Source organism: Thunnus albacares, chromosome 12 (genome assembly GCF_914725855.1).
Source record: "Thunnus albacares chromosome 12, fThuAlb1.1, whole genome shotgun sequence".
NCBI lineage: Eukaryota > Metazoa > Chordata > Actinopteri > Scombriformes > Scombridae > Thunnus > Thunnus albacares.
The window spans coordinates 6,611,979-6,628,847 of NC_058117.1; positions in this window are offsets into that span (position 1 = coordinate 6,611,979).

Here is a 16,869-nt window from a genome sequence, read left to right on the forward strand (position 1 = left end):
CATAGTTTTGCAACCAGGGAATTTCTGTCCATTGTGTTTTAAATTGCATGAATATCAAACTTGCTCCAGAGATATATTATCTTGTATATTCTTTCATTGTGATAGTTAAATGAAATTGATAATTTGCTAAACCCCTCTTCTCACAGCATTTTCCCCTCATAGCTTAACTGTAACAAGGCACAGCAGGCCACTTTGATTTTATCTACAAAAACAGATTACAAAATCACAAGAAGGGAAGTGTAAGAAATGGATTAAAACTATGTATTTATCAGCTGTAATATGTTAGCATGTCCAGCTAACTAGCTGACTCGAATATATTCAAGTCAAATTCGAGTTATTTGACTCGAAGATATTCGAGTCAAATAAGGAAAATGTAGATTCCAATCACACTTACTAATAATAGGACTAACTCCAGTTGCTCTATATTGCATAATAAGAACGATGCAGTTCCTTTATTTTCATGTCTTACTAAGGATCATCAACTGGTGAGGAAGCTGACTTTTTGCCTGGGACCTGCAGCTTTAGCCTCAGTGTTTTAGCACAATATGAAACACAGGATTCTCTTTTTAAAACGAGTCAGATGGAAACATTAAAATGTGTTTTCAACCAAACCAACATCAGCTTAACTAGCTAGCTAGCTACAGGTAATTCAATCTGCCAGCTACACTCATTTCAGCCTGCAAAATATACAGTGTTGGCTAGAAATACGAAGCCTCCTTTTGTCTACTTTCTGTCTGAAATCAAGGACCCATTGTCCAGAATTTTGAGCGGTAAACCTGCCACCATTATCAAAGTGCAATGTACTGTGTATATATGTGTATTATGGTGGGCCTGAGGTGCAAAACACAACATTCAGGGAAACACAACAACATTCCAGAGGGGTGTATTATGAAGCAAGTTCAACATACCCAGGCTTTTTTTGTGTGAGCTGGCTCGACAAACTCTAAACTCGCACTCAGAGATAAGTGGTATCACGACGGGGGTTATCAACTTTCTTTGTTAACCCAGAAGGGCTCTGTGCACGCTCCCATAAAATGGGGCATTTGGCACGTCGTTTCACTCCTCTTCTGCTCAAAACAACCCAATCGCCTGAACAAAACGTTGACATCAATAATAAAAATGGCTGCAAATGTCCTGACGTCTCGCTAAAAACACCCACCCGCTTTTGTCGGTTGAAACGGGAAGCAGGCATTGGTTTCGAGGTGGTCCGTGCTATCTGCTGATTTCCAACTTACTGCCAAGAAACTTCCTAACCATCCACCGACCCCTCCTCCTCCTAATAGAAAAGTCAGCTCATATAGATTGCATGTGAACTTCATCACTTCAGAAATGTTGAGATGATACGTATTTTGGAAATGTTGATATGATACGTTTTGTTGAAATGTTAATATGCTAGGTATTACACGTGTTGAAATGTACAATGCCAACGCTTTATTGTGGCGACCAGGCTGCACAAAGTGGACCGATCATGTGCCGCCTACTTCAGTCAGGAGAAACAGATCATTTATAGTGGAGAGCTATAAAGAATATAAATACATTATCACAGCAAAAAGCAACACTGTTGCTGCAAATAAGGCGAGAGAGGAATGCTGGCAGAAAATTGCTGATTGTGTAAATTCGTAAGTTAATATATTTATTTTACCAATCAATGCACTGTCAACGCCCCCCACATAGATTGGATATTATCTGTGATAAATACCAATAGACTAATCAATTTTCTATTTTGTTTAAAGTATTTTTTCATTAGTTTTTATTTTTTATTTTTTTACAATTTGAAATACAGTTTGATATATTTTAACTAAATCCCATCCCACAAGTAACCCTAACCCATTGCACCATTATAAATTTACAATATGACATATTAAAACAATGGTAAGTATGATAACAGACTAATTCATTTTCTAATCTGTGCTCTAATAGCTGCGGTACCAGCAGTGTTAAACGGACTTGGCAGCAAATCAGATGGTTAGTGAAAGAGTGATGCTTTTTATAGCCAATTTAAGCCGAAACTTGGAACATAACCTGCTCTGCACCAGGTTAAGTTTGCAGCATAAGTTGTTACCATGGTGATATAGCCAAGTTAAAAGAGAGTCACCTTCGTGAAAACCCTGACCGTAGGCTCAACATATCTCGCTAACCCACAAATCTCACTTTGTAGTACACCTCAGGAAACACAATATGTTACCAAACACAATGATATTTCACAAAACACATTTCAGAAAACAATAACAATTGTGTTTCCTGAAATATTGTTGTTTTTTGCACCTCTGGGCCACTGAAGTGTATGCTTTGATAGGCATGGCAATATTATCTAAGCAATTTGCAATTATTCCCATCAAACAAGTCCAGTTATTTTATCAGTCTTGTCATATCTACATCTAACATAGCATGTTCCCAAATCAGATTTAACAAACTTCCCCCAAAATACTAATCACTCTTTCTGCAGCAAAAGTGTTTTAAAAAAAAAAACACAGTAGAAGCTCTCCACCAGAAAGTGGCAGAGATTAGGTACAGTAAGTACCTGATTATAACTGTGACATAAAGCAGGAATGGTGAAGGCATTGTTGGCACACATGGTGGGGAAAGAAAGACACTTTATGACACTAGTATGATCTTTCAGCATCAGCCAAAAGCCACAAAACTCAGGAAATTTAAAGAACCACACCACATTTGAACTTCACCTCATCTCTCTTCTTGCAGTATCCAGCTTTTGAGAACTACCTCCCTCAGGGCACTGCACCCAAAACAGTATTCATTCAGAACAAATGTCCTGTTCAAATTCATTATAATCTTTTTTAACTTAAGGAGCTGCTTACAATATATCAAGACATGGCATTTGGCATATGCATTATTAATGATCTTCACTGGATTCCTGTGTGTTTACACAGCTGACTGTACATTGGTTGTTTCAGTCCACTCTCGTCACTCAATACAATGAGGGGTGACAGAGAAAAGTAGTGGAGGAAGGAAGAAGGGAGGGATGGAGGGAGAGGTGGTGGTGAGGTGCTGAAAGGAAAAGAGGGAAGGATGAGCATAGGAGCAAGGTCAGGAAATAGAGAGAGAAACATAAAAGGACTGTGTTAGCTGAGTAAAAGCTACTACATTCAAGAGTGTGAGATGGTGCAATTTTTGACTGTTTTGGGATCAGACCTTGAGGGCCTGAAAGGGAGTTTGAAGTCTGTTTACAGGTTGGGAAGTGCTACTGTATATGTGAAAAAAGTTGTATAAAGCCTTTTGTGGTTCCAGAGAGAGCCTTAGATTAAACATTTTGCTTCCATAAAAGTACAGAAGTATTATCAGCAAAAGGTACTTAAATATCAAACATAAAAGTACACATTACGCAGAATGGGCCCTTCCACATTTATATTAGTATATACAGTATACTGTAAATTTATTAAAAAAACAAAATCCAGGAAGTCTTGCTAGATATTTGTTCTTAATTGGTGCAGACAACCATGGAAAAAACTAAGGCACTCCGTCTTCAGGTGAAAGAATATAGTGAATTTATTCTTTAAGCATTGGCAATCGAGCAAACCAACGCATAGCGACTCTAAGTCTTCATCAGGGTCTGACAAACACATAATCAGTCTGAATTATATACCAGTCGTGGGTGACATTCCACCTAACACATATGGCCATGTAAATAACCAATAGAGGGTGTTGAAACAAAAGCATGAGCCCCATACATACATACATACATACATACATGCCAAAAAATGTGAATCTACAATAAGGCATGATAACAATAAGTGATTTACATATTTGAATCCCGAAAATACTATAATGCCAATGTCATGTTAATGTTATAGGATGTCATAGTAGAGATCATTTTAACTACTTTATGTACTTTTTAATCTATGGTAGTGGATCATATTTTTTAAAATGATCATAGGTTTATGTGAAATCTTGATCTACAAAGTAACTAGTAACTACAGCTGTACAATATTAGCAATATTATTAATACAAGTACTTAGTCACTCTCTACCACTCATAACAGCTGTTACACATGCTGTACTGAAAGTCCTGAATCTGACAAATGTTTTTAAAATCATAATGATATGATATAGGCTGAAACTTTAGGGTATAATATGCACTGTGTTTCTGTTTCCATTGGCTGATAGTGAACTGCTACAAGTATGAATGTCTCTTTTGAGAGAATAGTCTCTCAAATCTCATGTTAGCATAACCTTCTATCTGCTACTGTCCTTAATTGTGTCAAAATAGCCCTTCAGTAACAAGAAGTAATAACGTAGCACTTGACTAATCCCTGTAGGGTAGTTCTCTTTTCTCATCTACAGTGAGGTCAAAGGTCCGGGTCAGCTACAGAGCAGCAGCCCTGGAGCTTTTAGTGATTCTTATTGGAGACAGGTTTGCAGACTGTAATGAGAGCTTGATCCTGAGTCATGTGAATCTTGTGATTGGACAGTGTCAGTGTTGCGTCCCGTCTGTCCTCCTCACTCAACCCAAACTGCATGTGCGTGAGAGTACAGATAACTGGCAAGGTGATTGTCATCGGGCTGTTAGCGCTAACCCAACATGACCAATAGGACACCTGAGCTGAGCTTTGTTCTGTCACACAGCAGCTTCCACTAGGATGAACATCCATCCACACCTAGACACACACTCTCACACACACAGACATGCATATATTGATAGGCAAACTTGCATGAAGAAATACACATACTGAACAGGCATATACACAAATATGCCCAATTTCACACACACACACACACACACACACACACACACGCATACCCCTGCATCCATACCGTACACTCATATAGAGGCTGTAAAAACACGCAAATCCACTCACATACACACATATTGCACACATACATCCGTCACAAATATATACACACACTCACATGTATAAAATGTAACACACAGACATAAGCTTTGCTATGTACACACAGAGAAGTCCCTGCCCTCTCATATTGACACTACTTTCTGTATATTGTTTCTCTTACAACCTCACTGTTACTTTAGCACTTCTTTACACACCTTGAGATTACTGGCAGCGTTTGCTTTTGATTTTGTGCTGTCTTTTTTGCTAATGACAAGTTGGCTGACAGATCCTGAGTTGTAGTCTCTTTGTTATCATTGGATGTGTAAATAAGTCAGGCCCTCTGTGGGCCAGTGTGGAGGGACAAGTTTGGGCTTAAGTTATACTGTGGTGCCCTGTCAGGTCACACAGGTTGTGTGAGTGTGTGTGTGTATGTTGGACATGAGACCTGAAATGTCTTTTCTGTCTTTCATCTGACTAGACTTGAATTCACTCATATACAGTACATACTATTTAAAGGTATATATCAACATTTTTAAAAATACACATATTTGCTTTCTTGCCAAGAGTTAGATATGAAGATAGCACTTTCATGTGTGTACAGTAAATATGACAGCCAGCAACCGATTAGCTTAATTTAGCATAAAGACAGAATACAAGGGGAAACAGCTAGCATCTATGTAACATGCTGGTTAATGAGCTTTAGACATGTTGATAGGTAGATATTTTTACCTTTGGACAGAGCCAGCCTTTCCCACAGTTTCTAGTCTATATGCTAAGCTAGCGTAATCTGCAGACTTTAGCTCAGCAAGAAAGTGAATAAGTGGATTTCCCAAAATGTATATTCCTATTCCTATAAAGGTGAACATAAAAAATTGAGTTATTGTTTTAAAATAATAAAAGAGAATCAGAAAAAAAATCTAATTTTTTTTTAAGATTCTCTGATTTTGCCTCCTGATTTTTCACTTCCTTTGTTCTTCATGCCTAATGAAGTCATAAATCAACAGCATAAACAAACATTCACAAAAGCAAGAAATTCCCAGGAGGGACCCCTTAATTTCTAAAGCCCCCCTTTCATGCATGCCCCTTTACTGAGTACAATGCTTTATTCACTGCAATAAACAAGTCCTGACAGACAGACTGACTGTGTGTGTATAAGTGTGTTTCTGCCGGTGTGTGTGTTCCCTCTCCTGCAGTGTTATTTGCTGTTATCCTGGGACTATGGGGGTGTTTGATATCGTCCCCTGCGGTGGCCTCTTTAGACCCTCTTTAACGCCTGGTGGGGCAGCCCAAAGGCTAGGGCTAGCCTGTGATTGTAGCCCCCTGCAGTGCTGGGAATGAGGGGCCTGCCTCCCTCCAATTACACCCAACCCAGCCCCATGAAACGCAAGGCTTTACGGCTCTTATCCAATATGAACCCCAGGCAATAGAGGGCAGGGAGAATAGGGCAGCAGCAGGTAGTAATGGAGCTTAAATGGCAACAGGCATTCCACAGTGTGAGGCCTCTCCCACTGCAGGAGACAGGTTGGGCGACAGGTGAGGGATGGATGGTACAGCCACAGAGAAGGTACATGCACAGGCACACGTGAACACAGTCATATGAGAGCATGCCTGTACAAGCACCAGCCCATACACTTCTTTGGGCCAGTCATCATTTATATTGTTATGATAGCCAATGCGCTAGACCTGAAATAAACTACCTATGTTTCTTTGCAAATGTTCCTGAGGAACATGAGAAACATATGTAGGAAACCACATAAAATGTACATATAAAGATGTATATAATGGTCTTGATGTATTGCGTTATTGCATCAGCAAGTGCAAATGTGGCTGTTGGGATTAAATAAACATTTCAGTAAATAAAAAAGTATTGCTATTATGGCTCCGAGTATCTTGAAGTGATAATCTGTCACAGTCTTATTTTCAGGGATGTCAGTCAGTTGGTTCACCATTATGCTATTGGTCTACAACTTTTTAATGGCTTGCCATGAAATTTTGGTACAGATGTCGTTATGTTCCCCAGAGGATGAATCCAATGGCATGAAATTTGATATACACCTTCATACTCTCCTTAGGCTGAATTCTGATTCTGTTTTTTGGTAATCCTCTTACATGTCATCTAGCATTATCATCAAGTCAAATTGTAAATTTGTCCAATAATCTGATTCATGACCAAATATCATGCCCATTGGCCTCAGCTGTACTGTGTGTTTGGTGCTTATTAGCAAATGTTAGTATGCAAACATTATACCTGCTTAACATCAGCATATTGTCATTATCATTATGAGAATGTTAGCATGCTCTCACAAAGCTGCTAGCATGGCTATACACTCTTAGTCTAGTTATTTTTTATTTCCATATTTTACCACAGCACTCATATGTCCAAAGGGAGTGGAGGTGGCTTGGTTTGGTACTGAAGGCCCGGAGGGAAGGTTTGGTCATGTACTACAACATCTGGTGTGAAGCACACTTTGGCAGCTTGGGTAGAATGGTGCCATCATTTACCTGCCATGTCCTTCCCATTGTTCTTGGAGAGTTTTACAGTATATTTAACCCAAACATCTGACAGTAAATTGAGCTGTAGGCCATCCATAAATAATGATTGTGATTTTATGGTAGGAGGGATCCCAGGAAAGGGGCTGGACAGGTATTGTAGCCCCTAATGTGACTGGGCAGCCCCATGAGACACAGTAGTGGCAGCACACCCCCAGTAAAACAGTCAGTTATAAATAAAAGCAAGCTTGTAGTCTTTTTTCATATAGCTTACTGAGATATTTAGTGTGATTCCTTTTCATATGCAATTAGATACATTTAAAAAATGTCTTTGGATAAGAAAAGGACATTTTCATGACAGTAGTATAGTGGCTGAAGATGAGAATGACAAAATGCATAAAATATTAATTTCAGATAAAAATATTATTTGTTATTTTGTTTCTGCATGCACCCCAAATAATGAATAATAGATTCAGCAAACTGCAGGCTTTTCATATTTTTAGCTTTGATTTGTCACTTCCTGTTCATTAGATGTCCCATCAGAGCCCTGTAAGGATCCAAAAATGTATTTCAGACAACTCAGCGAATCTAATGTTATCCCACTTAGTGATATCAACTGGGTGGCTGGGTATATGTGTTTTTATAACAATCTTGCATGTGCAGCTTTAATAAAACAAAACACATTCATATTTCTTAAATCTAAAAATATTTTGCAGGTTTTTATGCATCTTTTAAAACATCCACATCTCCATCTTTGTGTACATAAGGGCAACAGCAGAGGAGATGCATGAGAACAGACATTAAGGCCCAGAGGAAAAGGTGTTGGCCTGGTATAGTTGCCCCTGCTGTTAGCCCACTGTGTAACCACATGGGGTAAACTAATAGCACCCCAGCCCAACTCCCTCCATATTTTAGCTGTGGGTTTAATTAAACTAGCATTGTTCACATTTTACTATATAGATTTACAAGACATTCCTGTCCTAAATACCTGATGGTAACTTGAGCTGTAGGCCTTCCAGTGATTCCAGGGCTTCTGATGATTGTGATTTTATGGTAGGGGGGATCCCAGGAAAGGGGCTGGACAGGTATTGTAGCCCCTGCTGTGAGGACCATTGGGCAGCCCTATGAGGCACAGTAGTGGCACATCCCAGTGGTCAGTCAGACTTCAGTCATAAATTAAAGCTGTGTGTTTGTTCACATTGGAATTGCTCATTGTCACTGAAAACATTTAATAACATTCAGAAGACATTTTAATATCTCACAGTAGAAAAAGCACAGGCTCAAATGATAAAATGAATGATGGCTAAGTTCCATTTAGCTGCTTCAGCGTTAGGGTTCTGGTATTTTTCAAAGAAAATAAGATATAAATAAAAATTTCTGGTGGTCAGCCGTCTCATACCAAGCAACACAATTTTTGCACCATAACCAAATAAAAAAGACACACCTTTAGGACAGGAGTTATGAAATGTTGCACTATGTGTTGATAATTTAAAATAAATACAATTTAAATCAAGATACACAAGCTACAACTTGGTGATGTTGCACCAGTCCTCAGTGAGTCAACCTGTATCTGACTCATGGACACTGTCCACACCCAGAGAGAAAGTGTGGTAGACTCCAGTTTCAACTTGTAATACCACTGTGCGTGACAGTGCAGGGTCCCAGTTTAAACCAGTTGCAACCAACTAATGATTCATCAGACTTTAGGTTTATTAATCATATAATGCATACCTACAGGTGGCTTCAATATATATATATACATACACACACATATATATATATGTATCTATATATGTGTGTGTATATATGAGAGCTCAGTATTTGTATTTGTATCTGTATTTGTTGAGGCAGCAAAATTATTTGTATTTGAAAAAAGCGGAGAGAGGCTTAAAATCCTGTTTTTGTTTTTATTATGGTTTTAATTTTAGTATATTAAAGTATTAAAATAAGTAAGTAAGTAAGTAAGTAGTAAATAATAAGTGTTCATAATTAAACAACCATACGAAGGAGGTCCCTACACCGGGTCTTGAACTGCAGTCTCCCAGATCATTGACGTCTGTAATGTATTTGCATTTGGGCACACCCCTATATATATATATATATATATATATATATATATATATATATATATATATATATATATATATATATATATATATATATATATATATATATATATATATATATATATATATATATATTCATTAATATTACCATGCCTTTTGCATGATATATGCACACACTTGAGGATGCAATTGCTGCCATTTCCTCTTATACCACATTATAATATGTCCATTCAGCATAATAATCTATCATAGTAAAGCTTTTTCTTTTGATTCAGTCAAGGTTTTAGTTGTGATTGTTGTTTTTGATGCTTTCGAAAACTAAAACACCATGTAAAGAATGCAGTAGCAAAGAGGACATCTAAGGAAAACGCTGCTTCTGGTTTTTCCTTAGCAACAGCAGCAGCGCCACTGTTGTTTTTGGCCTCAGATCATCTGCCTATGATCCCTAGCAGAGGGCATTTTTTATATGCCATCTGACCCCTGGCATCTGAGCAACAGTCATAGAAGCACTTCCTCTGCCAGGAATTTAGCAAAGCAATTAACAGAAAACTCTCTCTGATGTCTTATCAGAGACACAAACCCTTCAGTGTGAGAGTGTGTGTGTGTTTGCGTGTGTGTTTGCGTGTGTGTGTGTGTGTGTGTGTGTGTGTGTGTGTGTGTGTGTGTGTGTAGGGGGGGTCAGAACCTGTATCATTATACAGGTTATGGCAGAAACACTAACAGTTACTTTGTCAGTCAAGGGCAACTGGCAGATCTGTGTTTATAAAACTATGGACTAATTGTGCTAATAAACTAAAATGTACTAAGACAACATCAGTTTGTTGATGTAAGAGATAATATTCTGGGATGTGTAAACTAAACCTTATCTTAGAATGTGTTAGGGTACACAAAAACAGTCATTACATGTATTTCAAAGCATATTTTTACCTCACCATTTCGCATTGGCAGACATAAAAAATGTGCTAACCTATCTTTGTTTATTTATTATATTTCTACTCTTTCCTGTGTTTACTGTGAGCTGGCTGCATTTGAATAACTATTATGGTAACCCTTGTAATCAAGGTGTTTAAACCCTATGAAATTCCCATTGTAAACTGCCTATTTGTGTTCATTGATGGTCCAATCACAGTGAAACAACCCTGGTTGTAAACTTTAGATTCTCCTGTCATTTGGAAGGCTTAAGCTATAAAATTGTACTATTAGTCTTCTTTAGTCTGGTCTTATTACTATTATTATATTAGGATGCCATAGAAACGTTTCTTGGGCTCCTTCTTTCCAACCTGATGGTCTTAGCTATATCACAGAATATACTATGTAAAACTAAAATAGGGCCAATTAGATTATACTGTAATATTGGTTTTATTTGCTCAGATTTTAGATTTCCATCTCTGAGATTTCTGCTTCCACCCCAATACAACAATATTACTCGATAATCTGATCTCACTGAAAGTACATAAGAAATACACCCTGATGATATCCACACAGTAACAGAAAACACTGTTTTGGGGGAAAAAATGTTGATGTTGAATATTTTAAATGCTGTGAACACCCTAAACAAAATTCTATTAAAGGCAGAAATTTCAGTGATAGACATCTCAAAACCTCAACCGCTGAAACTGAAAATGTTTGCATGGCTAGCTACCAGGGTAAGTGAAACAAGATTTTTTTCCACCACCTCATCACAATTTCATGGTTCTAAAGTACTCAAATATCACATTTCTCCACACTGGATGAATCCAGATGACATTTGATACAATTTCATTCTGTTTGCCAGATCACAAATGTGATAACAATATGTTTTGGTTTTACCAAGATGCATCAGGGATGCAAATCAGGGAAGTGGTTGAAATACACCTGAGGCTGTTTGGTAACTGCCAAAAACACCAGAGGTAGAATAGTTACAAGTTACAACAATAACTGTTTGACTGCTAGAGAACAGCTAACACAAATACATGACCGTGATGAATTGTGTTTATGACCTACAAGTGACACAAAAGTTTTAATGTCTTCATGGGGTCCCCTTCACACCGCTCCCTCACTCAAACAGATCAGTGGTCTCTCACCAGCTTATTGACATAGTGACTGTTGGCAATAGTAAAGATTACGATGTGTTTTGGGAGATGGATGCATTTCAATCCTTTCAGCATCTGGCCAGAATATGTCTCTACCCAGATTTCAGACCAATTTGAATGCTTCTTGGATGCATTTGCCCTAGAAGTAAGAAGTGACCAAGGGTAGTCTATTTTATTTGTTGATAATGTTAATAACTTAAAAAAGAAATTTATGAGAAAATAGCGAAAATATTAAACTGTCTACCTTGCAATGTTAAGAAATCCTTTGAACAAGACTAACAGTCTACAATGCAGCTTTGTGAGGCAGTACTTAGACCATGTCCACACTATGTGTCCACACTGTTTTAGCTCTCCGTCCAGATTCCCCCCAAAAACTGAGCTTTTCAAAAACGGCCTCCAGAGTGTGTACGGCAGAAACAGAGCTTTGTAGAAATGCTGTCATATCAGTGACAGAGCAGATGTTGGCAGTAGTGTAGCATTTCATTAGAAGAGGAAGAAGAAGAAACACAACGACATAACACAATGGTGGACTGCTTCATACAAAATGTGGCTCTCTTTATAGTCTACTTTGACAGCTTGTTAAGAGTTGTAGCCATCTATCACCTTTCTCTCACTGAAACTGTTGTAATGTGGTCACAATAAACAAAATGTCAGGAAGCCGCCAAGGAAACAGAAATAGTAAACCCTTTCTACTTGGCTGGTTGTCTGTGGCTGACTTCCTCGTCTGTCCTCCGCACATGCCCAGTAGGAGGAGAATTACCCGTTTTGACGTTTTAATGTGGACGGAGGTATACGCAGAAATGAGCTGAAACTCCTGCTGTGGACGCATGTTGTTTTAGCTTGAAAATGATGTTATAGAATTTAGCTGGCTTAATGTAGACATAGTCTTCGCAGTGTTTTGAGTTAAACGCTAATGTCAGTATGCTAACATTCCCACACTAACAATGCTTACATGCTGATGTTTAGCAGGTATAATATTTACCATGATCACCATCTTAGCTTAGCATGCTGATATTTGCTAATCAGCCCTAACACAAAGTACCGCTGAGGCTGATGGGAATGTCATTAGTTTTGCAGGTATTTGGTCATAAACTAAAGTATTGGAAAATTTAAATTATAACCTGACGATGGTGCTAGATTAAAAGTTGATCTGTGGATCACCAAAGTTTGTGAAATGTATCCTGGGGAGACGTTAAAGTCTATAGCAAGTTCATAACAATCCATCCAATAGTTGTTGAGACATTTCACTCAAAACTAAAACTGAGAGGTAAAGAAAAGAGATCACTAAATTTATTAGGATTAATCATCTGCTAACCGTGAATGTATGTATAAGACTTTGTGCCAATCCATCTGATACTTGGTGAGATATTTCTAAGTGGACCAAAATGGTGGACTGATCAACAGCCACACCAACATTGCCATTCATAAATCTTGTATCTTGGCCTATGACCTAATTTTCCAAACGTTTACACCAAATTTCAATAAAAACTGTCATCAGTTTTTGAGATAATCTGCTAACAAAGAAAGAAAAAATAAAACAGGTCCAAAATTTTAATCTCATAGGCTGAATAAACAATTTGGGGAATGAAATTGGTATGCATTGTGAGTAAAAAAACAGCTGAAGGGATGGGTAGTAATAAGCATGGAATTGGACCTCTATAGGCATAGAAAGACTAAAGCTGTGAATTAGCATCCCACTGTTTTTGGTGGAGTCGACTTCCCCCTACTTACAGGTGAGATGAGGTGGGGCACTTGCTCCCTTGCTGAGTTCAAATGTGTCCTGGATGGGTGGACAGCAACAAACCTCTCTACGGTGCTCATAGACCAGCTCTTTGAGCATTCAGGCAACTGCCCAGGGGTCCCAGGCCCCTAAGATGTCAACAGGTTTTTGGTAATGTAATTAATTCTAAAGAATTTGAACCACTAAACTGCAATATCAGGCCCTGTAGCATTATCTTGTCCATGGGAACAAGTAGTATAATTTAATGTCAACATGCATCAAAAGAGTTACACTAACATTTTCCTGTCAACACATTGACTCATCCTCCTACTGCACATCCACTGTTTATCACTGTTTGCTGTAAGAAAAAGAGAGAGCTGAGCCGTTGTCAGTTTGTGTGTGAGCAGTGTGCAGTCTTTTCACACACACAGTTCCAAAAGTGGTTTGTCTTGTTGCAAGTCAAACACTGATGCGTGAGAATTCTCAAAGGAGGCAGAAAGTATAGACATCCCACAGTGAGGGCTGCGAGTTTGCTCTGACTCATATGTTTTCTGATCAATGAGTTCTACACAGGTACACACTGAAACTGCAGAGCAACCACCGTAAATTCTCAAATAAAAGCCGGTTTGGTAGAGTCTGAAATGACAGCCAGAGGTGTGGCCAGCACGGACAGATAATAAAGGTTGCGTAAGGAACATTGATCACCCGTACACTAAAAGCTCACATGGTAAATTTAGCCTAATGTACATTTATACATTCCATCTGCACAACAGTAAGAGTCATGCTCTCCAGTCTGTTGCTCTGAGTCTTCGTTGACAGAAATACAGATTTCATTCACCACTTAATTCACCACTTAATTAAAAGCTTGCCAGGAATGGCAGGGATAATGCCCTTTCAAGCTGCTGGATATCTTTTACTGTAAAACATCTGCACAGGAAGTGTTGAGTTTCACTGATGGTAGCAGCAGTGGTGGATCTAGAGGGCGGGAAAGGGGGGCAGCTTAAATTGTAATTGTAAAATAAATGTAATTTTCAGTCACTGTGTTCTTAAGGTGTCCAAAGCACTAAAATAAGCCAGAAATAGAAAGAAAATCTGTAATTCATAATGCCCATGAGGCCCCCCAAAATTGGTCACTGTACGAAACGTGCACAGATACATTCAACCACAGCGTGAAGTTTTACTCAAATCAAATCAGTTATGAATGTCATCAATGTGTAATTAATAATCTGCTCATGTTCAAACTTATAATGTTAGTCAAAATTTAAGTTGCTTGCTAAGGGAGTAAGTGTGGTTTTCCCTCATTTTTTTTCAAGTAACTTCAGTTCATCACTTGTAGACTTAAGCCTTAAAACTGCAATATGATTATATATATATTTATATTGAACAAATATGATTATATATTAAATATATAAATATATTTTAAACTGCTCTTCCTCTGCCCTTCTGTTAATGTGAGCACATGAATCTGCTGCAGACTGGAGATGTGCTTTAGTTTAGCCATGATCCAAATATCATTTAGTGCTGATTATTGTTTGATTGTAGTATTCTGTATTAACCAACTGCTTCACAGATTTGAACAAAGATATCCTTTCACATCTTGACTCCTGTAGGTCAGTGCACCTGGACTGATAGAAAATGACAAGGAAGGCAAAAGAGACTTTAGCTGTGTCTAAATTCAGGGGCTGCATCCTTTGACGGACAGTCTACAAAGGTGTGTCCTTTGTAGACCACAAAGGCCAAACCGAGTGTTGTTAAATGAGACAGTCAGAGACAGAGGATTTCCAGTTGCGTCACCAGCTGTTCCCACCCTTACCCTTGCGTCACAAGGCACCACTCCTTTCGCCTGACAACCTTGACAGCTGCAATTGACAATCAGGACACAGTTGGTAGATATAGAGCCAGAATTTTCAATTTTATTATTGCGGCAGCCCATCCAGGTCCAGCAGCAGCACCAGGGACTCCCTGCTCAGCTTAACCAAAATATACATAAACACCTTTTCTATGGCTTAATGTTTATAAAATTGAATTTAGGACTTTTTAAGGACCTGTAGACACCCTGTTATTCCACTTCTTATGTACTTTATTTGTGTTGTAAATACTTGTAAAGACCACTGTAAATGAAATAAACAATGTATTTAGCAGTTTTTCACAAAAGCATAACCACATTGACAGAGAGATGTGGTAAATTGTTATTCAGACCATAATGCAGCTATTATAAAAAAACAAACTGTTATGAACTTAAATAAAATTAAACTTAATATAGACTGATCTGTTCATTTTAATACATTTATATTTATTGAAATGAAATGCTTCTGTATAGAGCTTCAGAGGCAGCGCTGTTGTTCTGTCCAGTAAAAACAGGAAGCTTCACTTTACATTCAGACAAACTAATTTGGCAGTTACAATTGTTCGATTTCATCTGTAAGGCCGACATTTATCTTCCAAAAGGAATTATATATCAGAATGCTGCAGAGGCATTAGAGCCAGAGGTAAATCTCCAAAGAGCTGCACAGATCTGTTCATCAGATCATGTTCTCCCGGGATGACAACGGACATTGACCCGCTGATCATCTCAGGAGTTGGTTTGCTAGCGGCTGAGATGACGCTGGTCTTACCTGGCCAGCGGCTCCTCACATCTCCCAAAATGTTCGAACAAGTTTTCAAATAGGTGTTATTTGGATAAACTGACCACATATTGGGGATCTAAATGGTTACTTTCTCTCCTGAAAAAATATTAAAACTTAATAAAGTGCCATATCAATAGTCTTACAGTGAAAATTACAACAGCTTCGCCTGGCTCAAAATCTCCAATATATATAGCTGCTGAAATGCATTCTGGGATAGGTTGGGCCGCAAAAAAACATCCGTTGGGTCCTCCAAATTTGGGAAAAGAGGGTCGCATTTCTCGGTCATATTTGAAGGAGCCACTGAAATGGGACAACCTCAGTCGTGCTGCTGTGAAGCATTCGGTCATCAAATGCAGCCTTTGAAGGATGCGTCCCTGAATTGAGACACAGCTTTTATCTGTCGCTCTAGCAAAAAATGCTGCAGACTGGGCAGGAGGAAGAAATGGAGGAGAGCAGAATGAGAGACAGGAAAGACAGAAGCTGACAAACTCACAGAGGGAAGAGATCACTCATGGTATGGACCTCGTGGTATGTTTTCTCTCTAGTACAGTAACATGCTCAGTAGTTATTAGCTATTACCTGCAGAAGAAGAATATATTTCCGTGGGGACCCCTCCCATGCCATCCTGCCAAAACCTCTTGCCACCACATGTAAAATTTGCTAAATCCACCATTGCAGTGATTGAAAAAACAAATAAAATGGAAGCAACTGGGAACAATTAATGGAAACAGTTATCTGTTAGAGAAGAGAGACTTAGAGAAACAGGTGGCAAGACGCAAGGGCAGGCTGGGAGCTGATTGGCTGGTGAAGACACAGGGAGCAAGGATAATGCAGGACGGTTGTGGAGGGAAAGTGTGGAGGGAGAAGCAGAACAGAGATACTGGAAGAAAACCCAGAGCAGCAGAAAACCAAGAAACCAGAAAACACAATCCTCACCATAATCAACCGACATACATAAACCAGTCAAAGAACACAAATGAATACAACTGAAACACACAGCAACAACCTGCAACCTCTTATCTACAATCTCATGATGATGCAGCTCCTCAAACATGGCAAACAGAGGCTGCAAATGCAAATCACTACAGAAACAATGCCAAACAAACTC